Raw genomic sequence first — 9,690 nt, 5'->3', positions numbered from 1 at the left:
AACCCTCCCCGTAGAGAGGCGGTTCTCAGATTGTAAATGCTGTGGATTTACTCGCCAACACACGCAGGTTTCCTGTACTGCTAACGAATTGGCACGTTTTGTGTACGTGACACAAACCTTACTACTCGGCTGTGTCGGGTGGTGGAGGGTTTAATGACACATTTTTTTACGCGCTCTAACCCAAAAAAGCTTGCATTTTGGAATGAATCTGGTATTGGGCAAAAACATCGGAATGCTGAAAAGATACCTGCAAAATTATTCAACTGCGACATCCAATCTCTCTGTGCGGATATTTTCACCGTCTCTCCCTCGTGTACACTGGCGGGTCATTGGCGTTTATTAGTAACTAGCTGTACTATACCCTGGCTTCGCCCGGGACTTGGATCCACCATGCCCGGCCGCCTTTGTCTCCCCAGTGGCGATGTTCACACCACACCAGTTACTCGTTTGAGGCCGAGTCGACCTAGGGGAGGCCCAGGAGCGGTTAAAATAATCGTCACCGGTGGTGGCCGTGAGCGGGAATCGAACTCGGGTCGCCGGGTTCGTAGCGCGGCGCGCTACCCACTACACTACAACGCGTTACGCTACTACGTGCGCAGGTCACGTGACAGATGTGAAGTCACAGCTCACTTGCCGTGCTAAAAAAAGATGCATTATTGAGCTCCCCCCGACCCCCAAAAAATAAAAGTGTATTTTTATAATTTTTGCATGGTGTACAGTCTGGAAAGTACCCACATGGGAAATTTGCAGTTTGTTGCATGTTAGGAAGTACGCCAAACATTTTGAACAGACACACGTAATCACAACTTTGATTGTTATATATGGAGATAAATCGGCATGTTGTGACTCCCACTGCCACTGTGTAGCATATTATTACATGCCAGGGACTCTATGAGATGATAGGACAATAGTCTGAGTCCATAATTGTCAATAAGTAGCGGCAAAGCGGTTATAAGTGACTCACAGAATTGTGCGCAGTTGCGTGTACAGTCCAGACTTCCCTGAGGCATCAACACCTGCAGCGAGCGCGATGCCGATCACACAACGCGGTTCGAATTCGACCCTCGATCGATCTGTGCGCCATCGCCGCACACGCGTCGAATAAAAAGCAAGGGACAAGCCCTTCCTCACTCATTGGTTCTTTCGGTAGAGTCACGTAGGTGAAAATAAAAATAACTAATTCACGACGTTTCAGAGGCAACACAAGCTTCCGTCATCAGGTGGGACAACCATTATTACACTGTCTTCTTGGTTCTTTCGGTAAAGTCACGTAGAATGGAAATAATAAAATAATAAAAATAAAACATAATAAAATAATTCTCACGACGTTTCGGGCACAACGCAATCAGCCATCCTCAGGTGAAGAACAGGTCTGTCGGAGAATTATTTTATTATGTTTTATTTTTATTGTTTTATTATTTCCCTTCTACGTGACTTTACCGAAAGAACCAAGAAGATGAATCCCTGCAGTCACGAAAGCTTTACATCGAAATTATTACACTGGTCAACAAAATTTTTTTTTCTGGCCTGGACTTTTGCAGCTGTTTTAAACTAATTTCAGGGTGCTGATTCCAAATCTGATCTCAGATTTGCTCTATCACATCTCATTTTTAACTCTGTCACTTATGATTGCAAGTTGTTGCGAGTCAGTGACTGCTTTAGTGTTAAAATATGGTGCTGTATTTTTAGGATAGTGCGTTTATAATATCATTTTATGTAGATATCCACATTTATTTAATATTTTTCTTCTGCAGTTTTTATTGAAAATTCTATATTTGATATCTCAAATACTTGATGCCAGATTTGGAATCAGCACCCCAAAATTACCTTAAAACCGTTGGAAAACCTTATGCCAGAAGAAGTGTGTTGACCAGTGAATTATTTTCACCTACGTGACTTTACCGAAAGAATGAAAGAGTATGAATCCTTGCAGTCACGAAAACTTCAAATCTAGAAGTCCTTACAAACTAACGACTCCTCTATCATTTTTCATTGCTGGCGGGCACGTGGCTGGGTTGTTGTCTTCAGGGTCTCTGGGTTTCTCCCTCCCACACGAATCCAAACTCTCAGTAGCTGATGGAGCTCACGGCCAAACCTCCCAGTGGAAAGCATCAGCGGCATCATCGCCCTCCCGAGGAAGAGTCGAGGCGCTTGGCTTGCGGGTTTCAGGATGAATATCGCGCCAGCTCTCTTTCTCTCCCAAGGAGTAAAACGGAAGAACTGTGGACTCGTCGTTATTATTGTTGTTGTTATTTGTAGGCGAGTTAGGGAGTTCAATCTTCCGCGGCACGGACCAGCACATTGCTGCAGTGGCAGTGATTTTCACGCAATGACTATTATTGTTGTTATTTATTATTATGTTGTATTGTTATTATTATTCACAACCAATTGAACCCGCGTGATGGAGGCCTCCTCTCGCGCTCTGTGTGCAAGCAACCGCACGCGCATACACACAAGCACGTGCACACACACGCACCCACACCCACGCACACACCCTCACCCACGCACACACCCACACACCCACACACGTGCACACACACAAGCACGCGCACACACCCACGCACACACCCACACACACACACGTGCACACACACAAGCACGCGCACACACACGCGCCCACACCAACGCACACACCCACACACACACACGCGCACACACACAAGCACGCGCACACACACGCACCCACACCCACGCACACACCCACACACACACACGTGCATACACACACACGCGCATACACACAAGCACGCGCACACACACGCGCCCACACCAACGCACACACCCACACACACACACGTGCACACACACAAGCACGCGCACACACACGCACCCACACCCACGCACACACCCACATCCACGCACACACCCACACACACACACGCGCATACACACAAGCACGCGCACACACACGCACCCACACGCACACACCCACGCACACACACAGGTGCACACACACACACGTGCACACACACACGTGCACACACACACACGTGCACACACACCCACACAGTGGTAGCAGAGAAATATAATTCACTGCGAAACGCCGCCTCTGTGTGTGTGTCATTTCACACTCTGCGGAGCGAGACGAGAGTGGAAGATGCATTTCAGCGTCTCTCTCTTTGCCCAACATCATCCTCATCATCGTCGTCATCAGCCGTGGCCAATCTACTGCTGGATGAACGCCTCCCTAAGACATCACCATCACCGCCGCCATCGTCAGCCGTGGTAAATCCACTGCTGGATGAAGGCTCAGCTCCAGAAAACAAAACAAAAATCTCCCTCGAGAAATTAAAACGCCGGTCGTCTTTTATTTTGTTTGCTGGAGGTGACGGCGGCTTGGGGAGGTCTTCATCCAGCAGTGGATTGACCACGGCTGACGATGATGATGATGATGATGGTGGTGATATCTTGGGGAAGTCTTCACGCAGCAGTAGATTGACCACGGCTGACGATGATGATGATGTCATGGGGAGGTCTCCATCCAGCAGGGGATTGACCGCGGCTGACGATGATGCTGCTGCTGAGTCTTTACAATGTAAAGCGAAGGCTGTGGGAGCAGCAACGTGTCCAGGGATCAGGAGGGCCCTGCTTTTAATGTGGGTGTCACACGACTCTGACGGATGGATCGGACGGACAGACGTTGACAAAAAACCGCGTGGCACTCATCAATTGAACAACCGTGTTGATCGCACGCGCCCGACGGGGTATCACCATCATGATCATCACCATGATCACCATCATCATCATCACCATCATCATCATCACCATCATCACCATCACCACCATCATCATCATCATCACCATGATCACCATCATCATCATCACCATCATCATAATCACCATCATCACCATCACTACCATCACCACCATCATCATCATCACCATTATCATAATCACCATCATCACCATCATCATCACCATAATCACCATCATCACCATCACCACCATCATCACCATCATCATCACCATAATCACCATCATCACCATAATCACCATCATAACCATCATCACCATGATCATCACCATGATCACCATAATCATCATCACCATCATCACCATCATCGCCATCATCATCATCATCACCATCATCACCATCATCATCATCATCATCACCATCATCACCATAATCACCATCACCATCACCAGCATCATCATCACCATCACCATCATCACCATCATCACCACCATCATCATCATCACCATCACCACCATCATCATCACCATCTCCAGGTCGTCTTCTTCCACGTGCAACTTTCCGTCTTAGGCTCTCCGTCGGTTCCACTCTTCGTGGGTCCAACTTCGGATGCAGCAGCAGCTGCAGCAGTAGTAGCGGCAGCAGCTGTAGCAGCAGTAACAGGCAGCAGCAGTAACAGGCAGCAGCAGTAACATTTCAGCGTCTCTCTCTTTGCCCAACATCATCCTCATCATCGTCGTCATCAGCCGTGGCCAATCTACTGCTGGATGAACGCCTCCCCAAGACATCACCACCGCCACCATCGTCAGCCGTGGCCAATCCACTGCTGGATAAAGGCTCAGCTCCAGAAAACAAAACAAAAATCTCCCTCGAGAAATTAAAACGGCGGTCGTCTTTTGTTTTGTTTGCTGGAGGTGACGGCGGCTTGGGGAGGTCTTCATCCAGCAGTGGATTGACCATGGCTGGTGATGATGATGATGGTGATGATGTCATGGGGAGGTCTTCATCCAGCAGCGGGATGACCACGGATGACGATGATGATGATGATGGTGGTGGTGATATCTTGGGGAAGTCTTCACGCAGCAGGAGATTGACCACGGCTGACGATGATGATGATGTCATGGGGAGGTCTCCATCCAGCAGGTGATTGACCACGGCTGATGATGATGATGCTGCTGCTGCTGAGTCTTTACAATGTAAAGCGAAGGCTGTGGGAGCAGCAACATGTCCAGGGACCAGGAGGGCCCTGCTTTTAATGTGGGTGTCACACGACTCTGACGAATGGATCGGACGGACAGACGTTGACAAAAAACCGCGTGGCACTCATCAATTGAACAACCGTGTTGATCGCACGCGCCCGACGGGGTATCACCATCATGATCATCACCATGATCACCATCATCATCACCGTCATCATCACCATCATCATAATCACCATCATCACCATCACCACCATCATCACCATCATCATCATCACCATAATCACCATCATCATAATCACCATCATCATCACCATCATCACCATCATCATCACCATCATCACCATCATCACCATCATCATCACCATCATCACCATCATCACCATGCTCATCACCATGATCACCATGATCACCACCATCATCACCATCATCACCATCATCACCATCATCACGATCATCATCATCACCATCATCACCATCAACGCCATCATCATCATCATCACCATCATTATCACCATGATCATCACCATAATCATCACCATCATCATAATCACCATCATCACCACCATTATCACCACCATCACCATCTTTACCACCATCATCACCATCATCATCATCACCACCATCACCATCTCCAGGTCGTCTTCTTCCACGTGCAACCTTCCGTCCTACTCTCTCCGTCGGTTTCACTCTTCGTGGGTCCAACTTCGGATGCAGCAGCAGCAGAGGCAGCAGCAGCAGCGGCAGCAGCAGTAGCGGCAGCAGTAGCAGCAGCAGTAGCAGGCAACATCTCCTCCTGGAGCCAATTCTCTTCTTTATCCGCACCCGAAATTAAAGAGACGCGAACGGCAAAGACGGTGCAAATAAAATACAACCAAAGTGAAGATTGTGTGCAGGTGAGGTTGAAAACCGGAGAGCGATGTGTATGTACACACACACAAACCAGACTGTTCAAGTCTATTTAACAAAACGCATTCTGGCGAATTGCCCGATGATGCTGGATGCAATTACCAGCGAAACGTCGTACTATTTTTTTTATGTTGTGGTTTCACGCTTCAACGCACCGGTGGGCTAAAGTAGTGAACTATTTTGTCCTTTGTCAACGTGACACTTTTTTACTGATTAGCCGTGTCGGGTGGTGGAGGGTTACGACACATTGATATTATGAAAAACGCATACTGTTTACACTTAAAGCATTTGTCGAACTCGGTGTTCAATGACGAAACAAAACCACGTCCCCAAAGGGTACATCTCCGTTGAACGTCGCGTAGTGAACGATTCGTGCAGAGAGTGATTTTCCGCGGTCATTTCACCAGCATTTGCAGCTATCTTCATCAGGCGGACAGACAGATTTGTGAAAACCCCCTCCTATATTATGGATGATATTGGTCACGAAAGCCTACGTGCTAAATCTATAGATAGTCTTGCTGTAGGCCAGTGGTTTCTCAACCTTTTATTTGGCTACTACTATAGCCCCCACCCTGCCCTACATCAATGACGTCCGCCAGCCACGAATATTCATACCTGTCAACCCCTTATCAGTGCCCTACATTATCACAGACCAACTCAGACCTAATTGGCCACCCCGTGCACTTACAAATCTCATCCTTCATCCCACAAATTCCCATCACAAGGGAGAAACAAATAGAAAAAAAACTGATGATTGTTTTTTTTTACCCTTTAATCTGGCAACAAAACTGACACCTTTTTACGAGGAGTCATGTTTGCATTGACCACAATACCTGCAGTCATAATGCATACAAAAAACATAACTCTGATAATGTATGCATTGTCCTTTAAGTTGATTGGTCCACTCCCGAGACAGCTTTCCTTAGAGCCTAGTCTCACATGGGTTGGACCAGATGACACCAAAAGGCGCACAACTCAAAGACAATGCACCATCAGAGTATGAGAGCTCGGGGTAAGCATTTACACCATTGGTACCTCATTTGCCAGAAAAAAAAACTGTTATTGTTGCCGGCATTGAAACGGCTGTACGCCGCATGAACCTGAAAACTCATTTTCCCTGTACAACAATACGGGGTAAACCGTGTGGGTTGACAGGTGTGGGTTGACAGTAATGTGTATTCCATCAGGTATCGTTGAGATCCTCCGATTGCACATTGCTCGCTGTGGCGTGACACTTGGAGGGTGAGAATCAAACTCAACTCTGTAGCGCATCTTCAAATCTCGACTAAAAAACGTGTCCTCGTTAAAGATGGCTTTCCGCTCTCTCTCTCTCTCCAGCTATTCTCAAATGTCTTTCTCACTTCATTCTCTCCTTGGATGACGTTGAAATATTTTCCGCCTTTCGGTGCATAGCGCCACTGACAACGATTAGTTTAAGGGGAGCGTTTTATAAATTTAAATTGTTGGTGAATTTATAGTCGGTTATCCGGCTGCATCCAACATTATCCGGCTGTTCCGGGCCGATCCGGCGCAAACGGCAAAGCCAGTCCAAAGGCTGTAACCAGTCTGGCGATCGATATCGTGTTGCGTGAAAAAAAAGTAGCTTGATTTCAGTGTCAAATATAATCTACACTACATTATACACTGCATAGTAGATATGCCTGATTTCAGTGTCAAATATAATACATACATTATACACTACATACTAGATATGCTTGAATTCAGTGTCACATTAAATAGAGTACTTTATACACTACACAGTAGCTATTCTTGATTTCAGTGTCAAATATTATCTACGCTACATTATACACTACGCAGTAGCTCTGCTTGATTTCAGTGTAAAATATTATCTACACTACATTATACACTACACAGTAGCTCTGCTTGATTTCAGTGTAAAATATTATCTACACTACATTATACACTACGCAGTAGCTATGATTGAATTCAGTGTCAATATTATCTACGCTACATTATACACTACGCAGTAGCTCTGCTTGATTTCAGTGTCAAATATTATCTACACTACATTATACACTACGCAGTAGCTCTGCTTGATTTCAGTGTAAAATATAATCTACACTACATTATACACTACACAATAGCTCTGCTTGATTTCAGTGTAAAATATTATCTACGCTACATTATACACTACGCAGTAGCTATGATTGAATTCAGTGTCAATATTATGTACGCTACATTATACACTACGCAGTAGCTCTGCTTGATTTCAGTGTCAAATATTATCTACACTACATTATACACTACGCAGTAGCTCTGATTGATCTCAGTGTCAAATATTATCTACGCTACATTATACACTACGCAGTAGCTCTGCTTGATTTCAGTGTCAAATATTATCTACGCTACATTATACACTACATAGTAGCTATTCTTAATTTCAGTGTCAATATTATCTACGCTACATTATACACTACACAGTAGCTCTGCTTGATTTCAGTGTCAAATATCTACGCTACATTATACACTACGCAGTAGATATGCTTGATTTCAGTGTAAAATGTTATCTACGCTACATTATACACTACACAGTAGCTCTGATTGAATTCAGTGTCAAATATTATCTACACTACATTATACACTATGCAGTAGCTCTGATTGATCTCAGTGTCAAATATTATCTACGCTACATTATACACTACATAGTAGCTATTCTTGATTTCAGTGTCAAATATTATCTACGCAACATTATACACTACACAGTAGCTCTGCTTGATTTCAGTGTCAAATATTATCTACACTACATTATACACTACGCAGTAGCTATGATTGATTTCAGTGTCAAATATTATCTACACTACATTATACACTACACAGTAGCTATTCTTAATTTCAGTGTAAAATATTATCTACACTACATTATACACTACGCAGTAGCTCTGATTGATTTCAGTGTCAAATATTACGCCGTCCACGTGTGTACCCCTCCCAGGGGTTCGCGTACCCCCCTGGAACATTGCCACGTGTACCCCACCCCCCCCCCAGGGGTCCACGTACCCCCCTGAGATGTTCCCCACGTGTACCCCACCCCCCCCCTAGGGGTCCACGTACTACCTCCGATTGAGACCCGCTGCATGCGCTACGGAGTGTAGCGGAGTTGCGAGAGTCAGAGGTGAGAGACGTGGGGGCGGTGAGCGAGAAATCCAGGGGGGGTTTGGAGTCGAAATTCTGAACCCACCACCACCTCCTCCTCCTCCCCTTTCCCCCTTAAGAAGAATCTAAATGCATTAATCCTGCGGGTAGCCGAGCGAGTAAAGAGGAGAAGAGAGGGAGAGAGAGAGAGTGAGAGAGTGAGAGAGCGTATTTCGCTATAAATAACGCGACATATTTTCTCGGGAAATGCTTGAATGGCTTCAAAGATTCTTTATTTCTTACAGGAGGTGTGGGCGGTGGGGATGGGGGGAATGTGGTGGTGGTGTTGCTGGTAGTGGTGATGGAAGAGGTGGTAGTGGTGGTGGAGGTGATGGTGGTGGTCGAGGTGGTGGATGTGGAGGGGGTTGTGGTGGTGGAGTAGGTGGTGGTGGTGGATGTGGTGGTGGTGGTGGTGGAGGAGATGGTGGAGTAGTTGGTGGTGGAGTAGGTGGTGGTAGAGTTGGTGGATGTGGTGGTGGTGGAGTTGGTGGTGGAGGAGGTGGTCGAGGTGGTGGATGTAGAGCAGGTGTGGTGGATGTGGGGGGTGGAGGTGGAGGAGGTGGTGGAGGAGTTGGTGGATGTGGTGGTGGTGGTGGAGAAGGTGGTCGAGGTGGTAGATGTACAGCAGGTTGTGGTGAATGTGGTGGAGGTGGTGGTGGGGGTGGTGGATGTGGTGGTGGAGGAGGTGGTGGGGGTGGTGGATGTGGCGGTGATGAAGGAGGTGGTGGTGGACGT

Source organism: Lethenteron reissneri, chromosome 67 (genome assembly GCF_015708825.2).
Source record: "Lethenteron reissneri isolate LAM-NWPU_2019-01 chromosome 67, ASM1570882v1, whole genome shotgun sequence".
Taxonomy (NCBI): Eukaryota; Metazoa; Chordata; class Hyperoartia; order Petromyzontiformes; family Petromyzontidae; genus Lethenteron; species Lethenteron reissneri.
Note: the sequence above shows the minus strand (reverse complement) of the source record.